This window comes from Ipomoea nil, unplaced genomic scaffold (genome assembly GCF_001879475.1).
Source record: "Ipomoea nil cultivar Tokyo-kokei standard unplaced genomic scaffold, Asagao_1.1 scaffold2957, whole genome shotgun sequence".
In the NCBI taxonomy this organism is placed as follows: domain Eukaryota; kingdom Viridiplantae; phylum Streptophyta; class Magnoliopsida; order Solanales; family Convolvulaceae; genus Ipomoea; species Ipomoea nil.
Genome location: NW_017619385.1, coordinates 3859636 through 3878147, shown reverse-complemented (window position 1 = coordinate 3878147; position 18512 = coordinate 3859636). Strand labels below are relative to the sequence as shown.

The 18512-nt window shown below is 47.3% G+C and overlaps 2 long non-coding RNA genes across 2 annotated transcripts; both read right to left on the bottom strand.

Moving 5' to 3' along the window:
• Nucleotides 1-12432: 12432 nt before the first annotated feature.
• Nucleotides 12433-17937, bottom strand: LOC109162792. Its single transcript, XR_002051159.1, has 3 exons — nt 17927-17937; nt 12792-12798; nt 12433-12684 (listed from the first exon to the last, which is right to left on the bottom strand). It is a non-coding gene; the product is annotated as an uncharacterized LOC109162792 (long non-coding RNA).
• LOC109162791 lies at nt 13233-14759 on the bottom strand. The gene is made up of 3 exons (XR_002051158.1): nt 14730-14759; nt 14503-14601; nt 13233-13616 (listed from the first exon to the last, which is right to left on the bottom strand). It is a non-coding gene; the product is annotated as an uncharacterized LOC109162791 (long non-coding RNA).
• Nucleotides 17938-18512: the final 575 nt, after the last annotated feature.

The window sequence follows — 18512 nt, the reverse complement described above, 5'->3', positions numbered from 1 at the left end:
AGCAATGCGATTTAGATAAATGCAAATTCAGATAAACCAAGCTGAAACATGGGTGTCAAATATAAATTTGAAATTTTAAACCATTCACGAACACAAATTCAAAGTAGCCAAGCAGAGAAATACAAATGCGGTACATAAAGGAACTGGATTTGTAATCAAACCCAAAGCTCAACCTGATAAGGCATTTTTGCCACCACTTCAGTATCACCTTTTTCATCAAACTCCCCAGCCTTTCTCTTCGCCTTCCCTTCGCAATCTGTTGCTAAGTGGCCCATTTGACCACATCCCTGAAAACCGCAAAGTCAAGTCGTTGGATAAAGCAAGGATATTTCCTGGTTTAAATACATGCCAGAAAATAACAAAGCAATATCATTAAAATTATCAAGAGGGTGAGTAAAATAGGCCATCAGATTTTATAAACTGGGTTGATACCCAATAAGTGGAAGCACTTCTTCATCACAACTGTGGTTGCTTCACAAAGCAAGAGCCTACTTGTTTCCTGGACCGAGCTAACCACCTGAAAACCGCAAAGTCAAGTCGTTGGATAATGTATAAGTACATTTTCACCGATAAAACATGGCATAACATAGTGATACTGCTAATTCTGTGTAAGCAATATAAAATAACACGAGACCAATTAAAGCAAGTAAAATCTTTATTGATCCCGGTAAAGGCCCTAAGTACAATCTACTTGGCTGCTCTGAGTACCGACTGACTGCGGTCGGGATTCTCTAACAACAACCTATCGATCGTCCAAAAGTCCTTTACACTGTAGCTACTGTGGGTATTTATAGCCGCTATGCCGGGGACAGGATTCCAGCCGTTCGGCATGTCCTCCACGTAGCCACCACGTGTCATCCTCCCGGGTGCCCTGCCTGTCGATGTAAAGAGCCGCCACGTGTCCTTCGTCAGCTCTTTCGCCAAAGGGGCTACCGCTCGGTGGTCGACACCGTCGCTCGGGCAACTCCCGGTCGGTCTACGACCGAGTTCTTCTCGTGGAGCCCGACCTGTTACCTGCAAAGATAAGGAGAAAGAGACAAAGGCTCCTCGGTCGTGGTGAAGCTATGTCGGTCGGGATATTCCCTACCAAGAGCCCCCCAGCCCGGGCCTTTTTGATCAGTCGGGAAAAAACGGGACGGGATGAAGAAGCCCAACCGTCAGCCACCAAGCCGACCTGCCAGCTGTCATTCCCTCCTACGCCACGTGTCGGCCTCTGCCGGCCTCGGCGATCCCATCCGTCGCCTCGGATTCAGCGTGGGTCGTGTCAGGCAAGTTGGCCCATTTCCCGCCTAAATGCCCTCCTATAAATAGGCCCTTGAGGCCCTCATTTGAACTTTCCTCACTCTTTTGCTTCAGTCGGTATCCTCTAAGAATCCCGAGCAGAGCATCTCAGCAAGGCGATCAAGCAAAGCAAAACTTCAGATCCTCTTCCAAGTTTCTTCACTCGGTAAGCTCCTAGTTCTTTACTCTTTCTTTATTCTTCACTTAGCGTAGAAGTAGGATAGCACTAACTTCGAGCTAACTTCCCGAACCCTGTACTAACTCCCGACCGACCTTTAGGTAGAATTATGTCGGACTCGGATAGTCAAAACGCCTCGATCGCGGACTATGACGAGGAGGTCGAGTACATCAGCGACGAGGAAGTGGACATTATGTCCTGCACTCCCGAAGCCAGCCCCCGAGCAACGCCAGCCCCTGAGCGAGCCGTCGAGCATAACAACGCATCAAGCTCCTCCGGGACGTCGAGCTCTAGCTCCAGCGGATCGGGGAGCTCCAGCGAAGAAGAGGAAGAGAGAACAACGTCAAGCGGGCGGGGTTCTCCGACCGAGGGCGTTAGGGAGACGCCTACCCGGGTGGTTGGGGACTACCCGGAAGCTGCTCCTCGAGGGGGGGATCGGGAAAATACCCCGAGCAGACCGAAGAAGACCCGGCCGGGCCGGCCACACCAGCCGTCGAGCTCGAATTCTTGAACAGCGAGAGTGTCGAGCAAGAAATGAGCTTGCTGACCAAAGGCGAAGCGGCTCGGATTGCTGAAGTACTCCGGGGTCGGGTTGAATTCGACACGAGCCGGCAGTTGGGAAACGTAATTGACAGGCATCGGGGCAAGTGGATCGGGATGCATTACGACTCCCTAATGGCCCCGATTTCCATTCCCTTCCCGGCCCTCTTGACGGCCTTTCTAGCGTACTACCGGGTCGTCCCGGCTCAAATCTGCCCGAACGCCCACCGGATCCTCGCCTGCTTTCCGCAGATATGCGCTCGGCACGAGGCCGAGTGCACGATGGAGTTGTTCAACTTCATCTACCAGATCAAGGTTCTCCCGGGCCGCTACGGGGGCGGGTTCCTGATGCTGCAATCCCGAGCAGATATGTGCGCCATCAAAGGCCTGCCCGGGAACAACAAGGGGTGGAAGAATCGAATTTTCTCCATCAAATACGACCCCTGGATCCTCCTGGTCGACCGCACTTGGAGCAGTCACTTCAGAAAGCAAGTGGCGCCGGCCGTGACTCAGGCGCTCAAGGAGACGGTCACTCGGATCTCGAGTGAAATACACGAGTATTCCATCTTCCGGACAGCCGAGAGTCTCGCAGCCGCCAAGCTCCCGCCCCCTACGTACGAGCTAAGGGAGAAGTACCTGCCCGTACCGATGGGCGTGACGGTCGCCAAGCTGTCGAAACGAAAGAAGAAAGGTTTAGCTCGAGCCGTTCCTCCCGACCTAGCTTCATTTCTTGATCAAACTAACTTAGCTCTTTTTATTACAGCCATGGCAGAATTCGGTGATGAAGACACCGCCCTTCCCCCGCCCGCTAAGATCTCCCTCGGCGGGAAGAAGAAGGCCAAGACCAAAGCGGCCGGGGAAAAGGAGATTCCCACTGCCCGACCCCTGAGCGCCTCGACCGTGACGACGGGTGAGGGCTTCATCGTCGAGCAGCCTAACGTCTTGGTCACCCGGGTAGAGGTCGCCCGGGGCAAGGAGAAGGTCGCCGACCAGGGCGCGACCGAGGTGGGCAGCCTGAAGCGCCGCCGCGACCAACACAGCCCGAGCCCTTCGGTTGGGCGAGAAAGGGATTCTACGTCCGTGCTGGCACGGATCGGCAACGCCGCGCCAGCCCGAGTGGATCTGGGGAAGATGACCCCGACCCAGGTGGCTGAACGGATCGGCCACGACCTGGCTGAGGTGAGTTTCCCAACTTATAATCTTTCTTTGCCCAAGTATCTTTGACCGGGCTAAGCCTGAATACCCTTTTGTACTGCAGATCTCCCGGGCGACCCAACTCCTTCAAGGTCAGGCTATGCTGGCCGAGGAAGCTGATCATCATAAGAAGACGGCCGCTCGTCGTCTGAAGGAGATCAAGGAGCTCCAGGCCGAGCTGGAGAAGACGCAAAAGGCCCTGAAGAAGGGCGACGAGGAGCGGGTCCTCGCCGAGAAGGTCGCCAGTCGGGCGATTGGAGAGGCCAAGGAGCTGAAGGCTCAGCTCGAGGATCCGAGCGAGCTGGCGCGGGCAGCCTTCAAAGACAAGGACTTGGGCTCGGCCTTCCTTACAGCAGCCCGGGGAACAGAGATCGGGGAAGAGCTGATCGTCTCGTTCGGTCGCTGGGGCTTTACGGCCGGGAAACGGAAGATGCTTGAACGAGTCCGTTCCCGGTTGGAGCAGGCTCTAGATGGGGAAGACCTTCAGCTGGTCCTCTCGGCATTACCCCCAGACCTAACCGATCCCGGTCCTTCTCCCTTTGCCCCAAAAGCCAAGGCATCTGAGCCCGGGGCACCAACGGCGGTCACCTCGAGCGGAAAGGAACCGGCTGCCGGAGCTCGGGAGACGAAGAAGTAGAATAGGCTCCTTTCTTCTTCTTCTTTTCGTAAAGGACCACCAATCGGGAGCCCGGTCCCGAATTGTACCGGGCAGCTTTTGTTAATTAATAAAATTTATTTTTCGTTCTATCTTGCGTCGCTCGTCTCTTGTTTCCTTGCTTTCAATTTGCACACACTGATCGTAATCACTCGACCCCTTGGCCTTTAGACCCGGTCTCGCAATACTCGATCCGCTTAACGCCCGACCTTACGACCTTATGGCCTGGTCGTGCGTTCGATATTTCGACGTCAAATCTGGCCAACCGATCGGGTTTACCCGATCTCCGGCCCTTTGTCGAAAAAATATATTTTTTTTGAAAACAAGCCTCTACGGTCGGAATGTAACCGAGCGACGGGCCTGCAAATACTTCCTTATCCCAGCCCCCACACTATTGTGCGCTCGAGGCACGAGTGGGTGCAATAGTGGACAGAAGTTGGAGGGATCGGGGAATAATGCTGAGAGCTCCTGGCTTCCCCGATCAGTGGCATGACTTGGGTGTCCGCCAATGTGGAGCGCGTTTTGACCGGTCGATAGATTTCGCCCGGTTGATGAATGTTGAACTGATCTGCATGTAACGAAGGTGAAAGAAAATAGCTGATCGGGCCGCCGCATACAAACGGTCGAGCAATCATCGATCGTATATACATTAAACTTTCCCGCTCACAGGCGGTTGAATTAATTTTACAACCCTAAATTTACATAGAAATGACGACCGGGACTAACTCGCAGGTCAAGCCCCCACTTCATCTAGAAAATACAAAAAATAGGCTAATGCCTAAAAAGAACGAGGTGCTCAGAATTCCAAGTCCCCTCGATTAGCCGACCAGTCGTTGTCTCTAGTCGGTATGTACCCGGCCGTATGACAGCGTTGATGATGTACGGCCCTTCCCAGTTCTGAGCTAGCTTTCCGCCCTCTAGAGGTTGGCTGGCCTCCCTTCGTCGTAGAACGTAGTCTCCGACTTGAAAATAACGAGGGTTGACCCGAACATCTTTAGAACTCTTGACGCGCTTCTGATACTCGGCTATGCGTCGAGCGGCTAGCTCCCTTTTTTCTTCGACCCCATCAAGGTCCACGGCCATCGCGTGTTCGTTCTCTTCCGCATTATAGGTTCTCTCTCGATCGGTCGGAATCCAGGCCTCGATCGGAAGTCGGGCCTCAGCTCCGTAAACCAGGGCGAAAGGGGTCTCCAAAGTAGCTTCCCTCGGGGTCGTCCGATAAGTCCACAAAACATATGGCAACTCATCGGCCCAACTACGACCGGCCGAGTGTAACTTCTTTTTCAGACCTTCCAATATCGTCCGGTTAGCATTCTCCACTTGTCCATTTCCCTGTGGGTAAGCGACCGATGACCGGACGTGAGTCATCCCGATCGTGGCCAAGAAATTCTGGAAGTATTGGCTCACAAACTGGCGACCGTTGTCGCTAATGAGATGCACGGGTGCGCCAAAACGGGAAATGACATTGTGCCAAAGGAAGCGAGCACACTGCTGAGATGTGATCGTGGCTAAGGGCTCGGCTTCTATCCACTTGGAGAAGTAATCTATGGCGACGATCACGAACTTTCTCCGACCGGAGAGCTGAGGGAAGGGGCCCAAGATGTCTACCCCCCACCTAGCGAAAGGGATTGCGGTCGTGACTGGCTGGTAGAACGTTGCCGGTCGTCCAGGCATCCGGGCGTACAGTTGGCACGTCTCACATTCCCGAGCTAACTTTTCACAGTCTAGCTGGAGGGACGGCCAATAGTACCCGATCAACATGATACGACGGGCCAGGGATCGACCTCCTTGATGTGAGGAGCAGATTCCCGAGTGCAGCTCCTTCATGACTAACTCGGCCTCGAACGCGGTCAAGCAACGCATAAGAGGGCCTCCATACGATCGCCGATAAAGACGACCATCGAAGACTTGGAACCTCGGGGCTCTCAGCTTGGCTTTTCGAGCACGCTGTGGGTCGTCTGGGAGTCGACCGTGCTCGAGGTATTCCTTCAGATCGGTGATCCAGCTGTCCTCCACCGGTTGGATTGGATTGACCGGCAGGCGATGGATACTGTGTTTGGGGATCACCAAGATCCGAGCTATCTTCGAAATGTGTTCCGGGGCGTCTTGGGCCAGTTTGGATAAGATATCCGCATCGGCGTTATCCAACCGGGGTATGTGTCGGACGGTATACCCCCGGAACTGAACGAGCTTTTCCATGGCAAGGTCCCGGTACAACTGCAAACGCTCACCATTGACTTCATAGTCTCCGAGAACTTGCCCGACCACGAGCGCGGAATCTGTCTGAGCTCGGATGTATTCAGCCCCCAAGTCCCGAGCGCACTGCAAGCCATTAACGAACGCTTCGTACTCGGCCTCGTTGTTGGTCGGGTGGAACTGGTACATAAGAGCAAAATAGACCTTGAATCCTTCCGGGCTCGTGACTACTACTCCTCCCCCTGCTCCTTTTTTGCTACTTGACCCGTCAGTAGCCAACGACCACCGCTCAGCCTCGGGATCCGCAACCTCAGGAGGCCGGGTATCCCGGGCGGTGCACTCAACCAGGAAGTCTGCAAGAGCCTGACCTTTAATAGCCGGTCTTGGTCGGTATTCGATCGCGTACTGGGTCAACATTAACGCCCATTTCTCTAGCCGGGAGTACCGGAGCTCAGGACCATGTAGCGCGTGGCTTACATAGTACACCGGTCGCTGGACCCCTTCCGGATCGGTTCGGCACAACACTGCGCTTACTGCGCGATCGGACACGGCGAGGTACACGTCTAGCTCTTCTCCGAGCTCGGGCTTTGAGAGCACGATTGGTGACATGAGATACTCCTTCAGCTCGTCAAAAGCCGCTCGGCATTCCTCGTCCCAGACGAATCCATTCACTTTCCTCAATACCTTGAAGAAAGGTAGAGCGCGCTCGGCTAACTTGGAGAGGAACCGGCTGAGGGCTGCCAACCGACCGGTCAATTGCTGGACTTCCCGAACGGAGGAAGGTGGCTGCATGTCCAGAATCGCTTTTACTTTGGCCGGGTTAGGTTCGATTCCTCTCTTAGTCATCATATAGCCGAGGAATTTGCCGGTCTGAACCGCGAATGTGCACTTGGTCGGGTTCAGCCGTAACTGGTACTTCCTCATGATCTGGAAGCACTCCCGAAGGTCCCGAGTGTGGTCGGATCGGTCCCGACTCTTGACCAACATATCGTCGATGTAAGCTTCCATCGTTCGGCCCAGCAGATCAGCAAAGAGCATGTTGACCATCCTCTGGTAGGTGGCTCCTGCGTTCCGCAGACCGAACGGCATCACTCGGTAACAATACAGCCCGTCCGGGGTCACGAAGGCTGTCTTGCTCTCGTCTTCATGGTGCATCATGATCTGATGGTACCCCTTGAAGGCATCCATGAAGCTCATTAACTCGGCCCCGGCCGTCTCGTCGACCATCTGGTGAATGCTCGGTAGAGGATACGGGTCGAGCGGACAGGCTTTGTTGAGGTCCGTGAAATCGATGCACATCCTCCATGCTGGGGGCTTCGGGACAAGAACGATATTTGCCACCCACTCAGGATAGACCACCGGACGGATGTGCTCGATCGCCGCCATCTTTTTGACTTCTTCTCTTACAAACTCGCGGCGATCGGAGGAGAGGTGTCGTGTTTTCTGCACGACCGGCTTAGCTGCGGGATCGACGGCCAATTTGTGACAAATGACCGACCGATCGATCCCGGGCATATCTTCAGGCCCCCATGCAAAGATATCAGCATACTCCCGGAGCACGGTCAGAACTTCCGCTCGGATCTCGGGGGTGAGGGCTCGGCCAATCTTGATTTTCCTATCCGGGCGATCCTTGGATAGGGGAACTTCTTCTATTTCCTCGGAGGGCTCAGGCTGCTCCTTCCGTTCCTTAGCCTCCTCTTTGGCTATGGTGTTCACCCGGGAAGATGGACCGGAATCACGTTGATTAACCGCTCGGGTGTAACACTTCCGGGCGGATTGGACATCGCCACGGACCACGCCGACCCCATTAGGGGTGGGGAATTTCATGCACAGGTGGGGCATAGAAATTATCCCACCGATCTTCATAATGGCGGGTCGGCCCAAGATAATGTTGTGGACGCAATGGAGGTTGACCACAACAAATTCCAGCTCCGTTTGGATCGACTTTGGAGGCGTGCCGATCTCGACCGGGAGCGTTATTTTTCCCTCAGGGTAGATAAGAGCCCCGGTAAATCCTGACAGTGGTACACCGACCGGAGTCAGCTCCTTCCTGTCAAGGCCAAGCTTCTCAAACACGTCCAAGTATAGGACGTTCACGCTACTGCCCGTGTCAACCATAACCCTCTGGACATCCGTCCCCTTAACGTCAATCGTGACCACGAGCGCCTCCATGCCGTGATCACTGCTGGTAGGTTGGTCCTCGAGGATGAAGGTTATGGGCTCCATCTTCTGCCTCTTCCCGGTCTCCCGGGAATCCACTACTGCGACCGGGCAATTAGTCTGCGGTCGGGAAGCATCTTCCAGCCCACCAAAAATGACGTGGATGGTAGGTTTTCCGGACGGGCGGCTACCGGACGGAGGGTCGGGGTCCCGTCGGTCATCATGACGATCATCCCTCCTGTCTTGCCCAGATCGATCAGAGCGGTGTTGAGAACGTCTATGATCCCTCCGATCGGTGTTCCTTTTGTTTTCCTCTCTCTTCCCCACACACTTGTCTAATTTTCCCAAATTGAGCAAATCTTCCAATAATTGGCGCAAGTGGGTACACTCCTCGGTGTCATGCCCGGCGCATCGATGGTAAGCACAATGCTTACTCTTGTCAGGGCCGTCCCGATCGGGATGGGGAAGTTTGATGAGATTACAGGACTGGGCGTATTGCATGGCCTCCGCTGCGGATCGGTTCAAGGCCGTAAACTCGCCATGCCTGGTGCGGGGTCGGGGATTGTCATCTCCCGATCGATGTTCTGCCCGGCTGGCCGGTTTACGGGACGAAGAGCCGACCTCCTGCGAGCGCTTGACGGCATTCGCCTCACCTGCGTTGGCGTAATCAGTGACCCTTTGGAGGGCCTCCTCATAGGTGGTCGGGGGGTGTAGGATAAAATCTTGGTATAGATACCCCGCCCGGAGGGAGATGTGAAGCATGTGAGTGGCGGTCGCATCATCCATGGGCTCGACCTCCCCGACCGCTGCCTTCCACTTGATGAGGAAGTCGGTTAAGCTTTCCCCTTCGAGCTGCTTGGCCTTTTCGAGGTACATATAGGACTTCCTCACCACTTTGGAAGTAATGAACTTCCGTACAAACTTGATCGCCAGGGTCTCAAATTTGTCGATTGACCCCGGCTGCAGGGTTTGGAACCATTCTGCCGCCCGACCGGTGAGGGTTGAGTAGAAGGCCCTGCACATCACGGCGTCTGAAACGCCCTTCAGCATCATATTGCTGAAAAAATCATTCACGTGAGCCTCAGGATCTGTCCGACCGTCGTAACTCTTCTCTCCCGAGACCTTTAAGTCGAGCGGGTAAGGCTGAGCCATTACCGCTGCTGTGAAAGGCGTCTGGTGTAGGGTCGATCGGTCGGCCGGGGGTGCTGTAGGATACGCACTCCTGAGCTGCGCAACTTCAGCCTGGAGGTTGTAGAGCAATCCCCGGGTTTCGTTGAGCTCGGCGGCTTGAGCGGCTTGGGCTGTATCCCGAGCGCGTCGCCGTCGGTGAGATCTCAACCCGCTATATCCGGATGAAGCCTCGTGGCTAGCTTCCTGCATTTGTACGTCTTCTTGCCCGCGGTTCGGGTCTTGGGGTCCCAAACGCTGGCGCATCTCCGGTCGAAGACGATCAAAAGCTACCGCTCGGGCAACTTCTTCAGGGTCCTCCGCTTGAACGGCCTGAGCTGGTGCCTCCATCGCATCAGCACCCCCCGACCCCAACCGCGAATGAGCCGAGCGTCGAGCCCGGGATGTGGACTGACGCTGCGGCTCCACTTGGGCGGTCGGTTGTACTGGAGGGGCGGCGGCTGGAGCTGTATAAGCAGGCGTATATGGTGGATAGCCAACCGGGGAAGTGTAGCACATTGGTTGGCCTGGCCAATACCCATACGGTGGAGGTGGGACCGGGTATGGATACTGGGCGGGATACATCATCGGCTGCTGCTGGTATGGCAGACCGGGTGGTGGGTATCCCGGTTGTATGTAATTCACCGGCTGTTGGGCGGCCGGGTATGCATTTGACGGATGCGGTGGTGAAAGGTTGAGGTTGAGGTCCATCGTCTGACCCTGCTGTTGGGTAGCATAGTGGTCGGAGGAGCTCGCCGCGTCCGCCTGGTCGTCGGCAAAATTGTTGTGTGCCCACGGATACATGTTGGTATAGAGACCGGGTGCTCGTCAAGACGTTGGTTTCTCGTACGGTTCCCCACGGACGGCGCCAAAATGATACTGCTAATTCTGTGTAAGCAATATAAAATAACACGATACCAATTAAAGCAAGTAAAATCTTTATTGATCCCGGTAAAGGCCCTAAGTACAATCTACTTGGCTGCTCTGAGTACCGACTGACTGCGGTCGGGATTCTCTAACAACAACCTATCGATCGTCCAAAAGTCCTTTACACTGTAGCTACTGTGGGTATTTATAGCCGCTATGCCGGGGACAGGATTCCAGCCGTTCGGCATGTCCTCCACGTAGCCACCACGTGTCATCCTCCCGGGTGCCCTGCCTGTCGATGTAAAGAGCCGCCACGTGTCCTTCGTCAGCTCTTTCGCCAAAGGGGCTACCGCTCGGTGGTCGACACCGTCGCTCGGGTAACTCCCGGTCGGTCTACGACCGAGTTCTTCTCGTGGAGCCCGACCTGTTACCTGCAAAGATAAGGAGAAAGAGACAAAGGCTCCTCGGTCGTGGTGAAGCTATGTCGGTCGGGATATTCCCTACCACATAGCATTTTTATCCCGCTTCACCCAGTAAGAATAATCCATGACTGCTGTTTCAGCTGTGAACATGGGAATAATATATAATCAAGAACAATCCCACAAAATGATTAATCCACCTTAGCAAATGGGAACAAAATGTTGAGGGTAATGCAGCAAGACATGTTATTTGATGGTTTACACCATGGAAGTACGTATCACTTTATATTCAAAACCAAATTTACTTCTTTTTTTTTTTTTTTTTACAAAAGGATAACACAGTCAACTAAAGAGTTATATTGAAAATTGGTAAATTCAATCATGATTTCATATAATTATCCATAGAGAGCTTGCACACCTGACAGTTTGTGTAGAATCTTGTGAAATCCTCGGATAAGTTATAGAGATACTCGCACAATAAATTTGGTAGAAGATTCGTACAAGCTTCTTCAACAACCTACAAGAGTAAGAGGAAAAGAAAATGCAATATTGATACTCTCATAGCTAAGATTGATGCCAAGCAGATGAGATTAGGGATTATTAATTTACCTCAGGAAATTGAAGTAAATGGAGTCCCAACATTCGCTCATCGTGATGAGCTAAATCTAGTGTCCCAGTATGTTCAATAACCATAACATCAGTCTAAAAAATTAACTAAAAGATTGAAGAATTCTAGTTCGGAGATTGTAAGTCTGCAACTATTCACAGGCACTACAACATTGCCATGGTCTGTGCTTTTTTACAAGGATACTTGGGCAATCAATAAAAAAATCCCTAAAGCCAGGCTTAGCTCATCTGAATTGCCATAAAGTGGGTGGGTGGGTGGGTGGGTGGGTGGGTTGTTAAAGTGGAGGTGAAAATTGAGCTGAAATAAGATAAATGAAATTAAAAGTGAATGTTATAGGATCAACTTTCCTTTGTTGCTTCAGTACTTTTCTTTTGGAGGTTGGGAGGGGAGATAAGACACATCAAGTATGATATTGATTAAAAAAAAAAACTCAACTCAACTCAATTACTTCACATGTTTTTTTCCAAAGGGAAATCTAAACCCCCTGATGATGACTTAACAGCGGAACAGTTTCCCCTATTTGTACTGTACACCTTCTGCAGATTCCTGATCTGTATACATCTGCATATCATGAAGATAGGCGTAATTGTACAACTTAATACTTGTACAGAATGCATGCACAACTAAGTCAAGGAAATTCAGTTGGAGATAATATGTAAACATTACCTCACATCAATATCTTGTTTCATTTCCAAACTGATAGTTTCCATGACCAGTTTGTATATCTCTTCTCCAAATAAATTTGCACTCTCTTTATCTGAGTTGTCAATTAAATTAACTTCTGAGGTTGAAGCATAATGTTCTCTAGTATTTTTTTTCTCCTCCAAAAGGATTTCCAGAATGTGGAATTCCATGGGAAGTGCAATCCATTCTCCCTACTAAGAACCTGATTGTATGTATAAACTCCTGGGCTTTTTCTCTTGATAAAATCATTGAGACAGCATAAATGTATTTGTTTTCAGTTTTATCTGAACTAGCTTAGGATTTTAAAGAGGATGAGGACTGCTTTTATCTATAAAAAATCTTTAGCGTTGCACTCACCGATTCCTCCAGAACTTTTTCCTTTTCATTCTGAAGGATATGAACCTAAACCCAAAATTACAACAAAGCTTCCTTCAATCTAAGAAATATCATGTCTTAAGAAGTGACATTTAAGAGTATCAGCAAATCAAATCATAATCAACTAGCTATGAGGTTTTGGATACAATTTCATGTCAAATGTCAAAAGGCCAACAACATTTTACACAGCTAGGCTCGAGTACGGTAAAAACATGATATGTATAGTACCTCCTCATCGTTGTCATTAATGGAAAGATCAGCTTTGTCATTTGCAATTATTCTTCTCTCTGAGGATTTTTTTCTCCACGGCCAATTCTTTTGGTCCATGGTCTACTGTTTGCTGTAAAATATCAAAATCGGGGTTGTCGGTGGTCACTCCAATGATTCAATGAAAATGTCAAGGTCTCAAATATCCAAATCATAGCTTATTAAGTCAAGTTTACCCACACTTCTGCTAGGACATCCACTTCTTGGATAAGACTGGCTGACGTGAAACTTATAATCTAACAAATAATGTTATGCTTCTGACTTATCAGACATCATTACATTATAGTCATATTCTAATAATGTAGAAATCACAAAAAAGGTACTTCCTACATTATAGTCCTATTATAACCAACCCTGTTTTACTTGGTTAGTTACCTGCTAAGTGTTCTTGATCTTAATCATTCTTGAGTAAAAAGGCGAAAGATTCAATTTCCCAGTATCAAACATAAGTTTAGGATAATACATTAATCATGCAAGAACAAAATATTAAGGTTACTTAAGTTTATGATAATATAATCCAATGATCATGCAAGAACAGAAGATCAAGGGTTACTTCACTTTAGGGAAAAAAATTGTTAGCGTCATGTGTTAAATCAATTAGAAAAAGATATCTAGATGTTCCAATCTGATAAAAGCAGTGCCTAAAGCATATCTTAAAGTCAATAATTTGTCATGCATAAAACTGTATATGAAGTGTTAAAGTAGCTAAGATTCAGAATAGATATATTAGCATATATAAATGGCACCTCTTAGCAATCAAGGCATCATTGTTGTACATAGAGCTCCGAGAATGAACACGTGACAGCATATCCAAACTAATTGTAGGATAATGTGTAAGAAGAGCTGCTTTGCAGATTCACCCACTAAATCAGTAAGAGCTGCTTCAATGTTCATGTGCACATCCTCTCTGTCAGTCCTCCACAAGAACTTGCATGCTTCAATCTGCCTTTCTATCTCATCTAGACCTTGTAGAATTGTATCCCTGTCATTTTCGCTAATCAATCCCTACGGTACACCAAAACAATTGTGCACATTTGAATACTACTCTTTCACATTTCACTTGTTAAGGAAATAGAAGTCATGAACTAAATTCGGTCCTCTTTATGTTTGTGTCATAAACTAAAACCAAATGTGGTAACGATAGAACACCACAAATTTGCAATTTCTTAATAGCTAGGCCAGCAAAGCAAGATATAATGAGAATAAGAAGAAAGCATTAACATTTTATAATGAACATATTCAAAACCAAATGATGACTTTTACACATAAAAGAAAAAGCTTATAGCTTGGTCAGCAAAGTAAGACAAAACATATAGAGGAAGAGAGCATTTAAATTTCAGATGAATAGATTTGAAACCAAATCAGGATAGAGTGTAGATGACTTGTATAACCATCCAACAGATGTAACCACATACACAGCCAATTCTAGTCTAATTATAATATCACCAAACCAACAAAAATTTTCCTAATTCATCATTGGCAACTAAAAAGATTATAATTAATAGCAAAACCTCAGAGATTTTTAAAAAATATAGTTAAATATAATCATTCCAATAAATCATATTAAACAATTCACAGCACTAGAAAAACCAAGTAACCATACCTCACAAATATATATAACATATATTATATATTATAACATATAATACCCCATATTTATACAGAAATAAGTAAAAAAAAAATATTTAAATTTGTATTTCTATTATATAGAGAGAGGAGCCAACTCAAGTGCAAACCATTCCTAAAGTATAAACTACAAACACATCTTAACTGTTAAAAGTAAAATTCACTCTAGAACATATTCATCATCTACATTTTTATAGCATATATATAATGCTCATCTTTTTACAGCAAAATGTATGTATCAATACAAGTAGAAAGTCATACATACTGTTTTCTGGATTCTCTATCGTAGATAGCATGCCTGAATGCTTGATAGATCTAGAAGCTAAGAAGATACTTTCCCCAATTCGAAGTGAAGGCCAATGCCCTAATTATTCTGAATCAGATTCGGAACTTCATTCTTTTATATCTCTCTAATTATATTAAAAATAACTAAAAACTATAGATTATAAACAAAGAACCCTAACAATAGATTAAGAAATAAAGAATCCTAACCATTACATCGTCGATCAAGGAGAAGCGCTATGGAGGAGAAGGCGTCGTCGATGGAGGAGAAGAGCAAGGGAGGGGGTGTCGTCCTTCGAGGAAAAGAATTGGAGAGGAGAAGGTTTAAATCTATGATTGAGGAGAAGAGGTAAGGAGGAGAAGGATTGAATTGAAATCTGCGTTTGAGGTGAAGAGGTAGGGAGGAAAAGGTTTAAATCTGGGATTGAGGAGAAGGTCTTTAGATCTAGCTGCCAAAAAGAGTTAGGAAAAATAGATATAATAGATATTTATATATTGGGCAGCTGCGCAAATGGCCAAGTGTTTTTTAGGTCTGTTTGCGATTTAAAAAAATTATTCCGACCACAGTATTTGGTGGTCGGAAAATGAGATTAATTTAAATATTTAGCGAAATTGTCCGGCCACAATATAAAAAATGATTGAAATTACCGACCACTTCGTAAATGTGGTCGGAAATTCCGACCAATTTCCGACAACGCTTCTATTTGGACGAAAAAATGAAAAAAAGTCAATTTTTGCGATCAAATTTTTAGGTGGCCAGAAAGAGGTCGGAAAATGGATAATTTCCAGCAGTGAAATATTCACGCAGTTCGGAGTCTCATTCCTACGTCTGCGGAGCCACCCACGTAAGCCTAATCCACTGAATGATCAACAAGGAGTACAAGGGGAGAGTACAAGTTACACAACAGTGTAAACTACAACAACTCCAGCAAATCCTTCATCATCATAACAGACTTGACGTGCAGGCAATGTTCATCACAGCATGAACCAGTTGAGAAAACTTCACCACAAGAACATATTGATAGACTAACCAAAGGAGGATTTGAGGAATGAAATATAGAAATTAATCCCTTGAATCTTCAATTAAAGAATAGCTCAAAGTAGCATTTTATAGAGGTGAAATGAGAACCTCTTGGTCTGAAAATGTGTTGCTTCCAAATCCTCAAATAAGCTGCACCACAAGATTTAAACCAGCAACGAAATAGGGTCTGAAACAAACAACCGGTTTGAAGATGTAAACTGCTGACTCAAGCGCGTCCTGACATTGATCCAGAATCCTAACAGTTATTCTATTTTGACAACTAATTAAGCCAACATAATAGGGTCCAATGTGTATTATATATTCTTTACACTTACAGGTCCAAATGCACTAACTAATATAGTAAAAATTATTCAAAATAACATGCATTACACCACTTTTTTTTTTAAAGGACATTACACCACTCTTTAAATAAAGAGCAAGGGAATAGACAATAAAAACCATAAATGATTTTTGCAATTAAACCCATAAATGGTTCTAATAACGTTATGTGAAATCAATGTATGCACAAATAAAGAGAGCATATCATCATAAAATTTGTTGTGACTTATTCTTGTGAAATTTTAAAAATAACTACCAATATATACTTATTTTACTACTCCGCATTAAAAATGAAAGCATATCATAAAGTTTGATGTGATTTATAATTCTTTTGAAATTTAAGAAATAACTACTAGTACATACTTATTTTACTATTAATTAATTAATTTTATATACAAAAAAACAAAGTAAATAAAAATTGACAAGAACATGTGTGAACCGTTTTAGGAATCCTTATCCGTGAGGCAGGTTGGGTCAATATGAAATGTAATACTTATACTGAAAAATATAATACTAAATCAGGAATAAAATGTTTACTATATGGAAAAATGTAATACTTTTACATTTTGATTTAAAAGTATTACTTTTTTTCTTCACAAATATTACAATTGCCTTTATAAATAGCAAACACTTGTCTGTATTAATATTTCACTTCAAACAAATTCACACAACACCAATTAAAATGGAATTGCTGTCGCCTTCCAAATGGCCAACATTCTTCGTGGTTTGCAATAAACAAACTACAAAGGCGGAAGCCTTAGCTTTTCTTTTTGGCTTCAGCTTCGGCCTTCGGCACACGAAATCAAGACGGCAGAATTTAAATTCTGCTATTGTTTGCCACACAGCACAAACCCACAAACAGGCCAATTCAAAAATCTTTAATTTAATTATTTTATCAATACAAAAATAATACACACACAAATTTTTACATATTAACAATAATTCCTAAAATTTAAATATATTAACATTAATTCCTAAAATTTGAAATAAATTATCTCGATGCTTAGCACTGTATTTTACTATTTTGTACTTTGTAACTATCTCGACGGGATTACTTACTATCTTACTAGGTAATTTTGTCTTTAAATTATGTAAAATGTAAGTTATTATATTCGATTATTTGTGGGGAGCAAAAAAATTCTCTCTCTAGATTCGCTATGCCGGATGGAGGGGGCGAGACTGGGGGTAGGGCGAACTGGTGGGGGAAGTTCAATCGACGGGATGAACAGAAGGGGAGAGGAGACGGCTCCGGGGTTCAAGTGAAGGGAGGGTGAGTTTGAGGGCAGTGGAGGTTTGCGACGTAGGAGTGATGTCCCGGCGGTGGAGGTCGGCAGTATGGAGGGGAGGAATGCTGGCAGTAGGGTGCAGCGTGGGAGGGGAGGGGATGTGACTGGTCGGCTAGCGGAGGCGGTGGCTGATGTTGCGGGGTTGACGGATCGGTGGGCGGATTGGGCGCTGCTGGAGGAGGAGGGCGCGGTGTTTATGTTGGAAGGGGAGGTTGCCGGAGTGGAGGGTGGCGGGGAGGGTGAGGAGGAGACGTGGAGGGTGGTGGGGAGGTTTCTGACACAGAAATTGATTAAATTGGATTTTATGAGGCAGGTGTTAGCGTTGGTGTGGCAGCCGGTGCGTGGGGTGCAGGTAACGGAAATTCAAAGGGGATTGTTCTTATTTATTTTTTTTTTTCCATAAAACATATATGGACTATGTGTTGAATGGGGGACCCTGGGCATTTGAGAACAACGCACTTGTGTGTCGGGAGGTTATGGACGGGGTGAATCCTCTCGATGTGAAGCTAGACATGATTGACATGTGGGTACAGTTGCATGATATGCCGAAGGGGTGTACAACTCAGGCAATTCTGGAACAGGCAGGGAACTTTTTGGGTTCTTTTGTTAAGCATGATGACCGTTTTGAAGGGGCGCCATGGCTAACCTTTCATTGTATTCGGGTGTCAATTCCGGTTGATAGGCCGCTTAGGAGGAGGATGAGATTGATGAAGAGGGATAGGACAACAACATGGGTTAATTTCAGGTATGAACGGTTGCACAAGTTCTGCTACTTTTGTAGTTATATGGGTCACTTGCACACGTTTTGTCTACAAGCTAGGGAAGCGGGAATTCCAGTGGAAAGGTACCTGTACGGTCTGGATATGCGGGCTGGTGGATCCCGGAGCGTTCCTAGAGTGGTTGGGGATAGCTGGCTCGTGCCGGTAGGCGGGAAACCACGTCCATTGGTGGCAAAACCACGGGTGACTGAGGCAGTAGACGGGGGTCTGGAGGTGGGGGTGTCATGCAGACGAGTATGTCTGAGGATGAGATGGTGGTGGCTACGGCAAAGCGCCATAGGCATGGTACGGAAGACGGAGAAGCTTGAGGGGAGGATGATGTTACAATGACCGATGGTTCAAAAAACTTGCCCATGGCGAGAGCTAGTGTCCAGCCCCGCCCGTCATCATGAGTACATTGAGCTGGAACTGTCGTGGCTTGGGCAATCCACGCACAGTTCGAGAAGTAGTGGACATGGTGTCCCGTAAGAAGCCAGGGTTAGTGTTTTTAATGGAAACCAAGGTGGGATGGAGTCATGCAGAGAGAGTCCGTGTCAGGCTTGGATATGATGGATTGTTTTATGTGAAT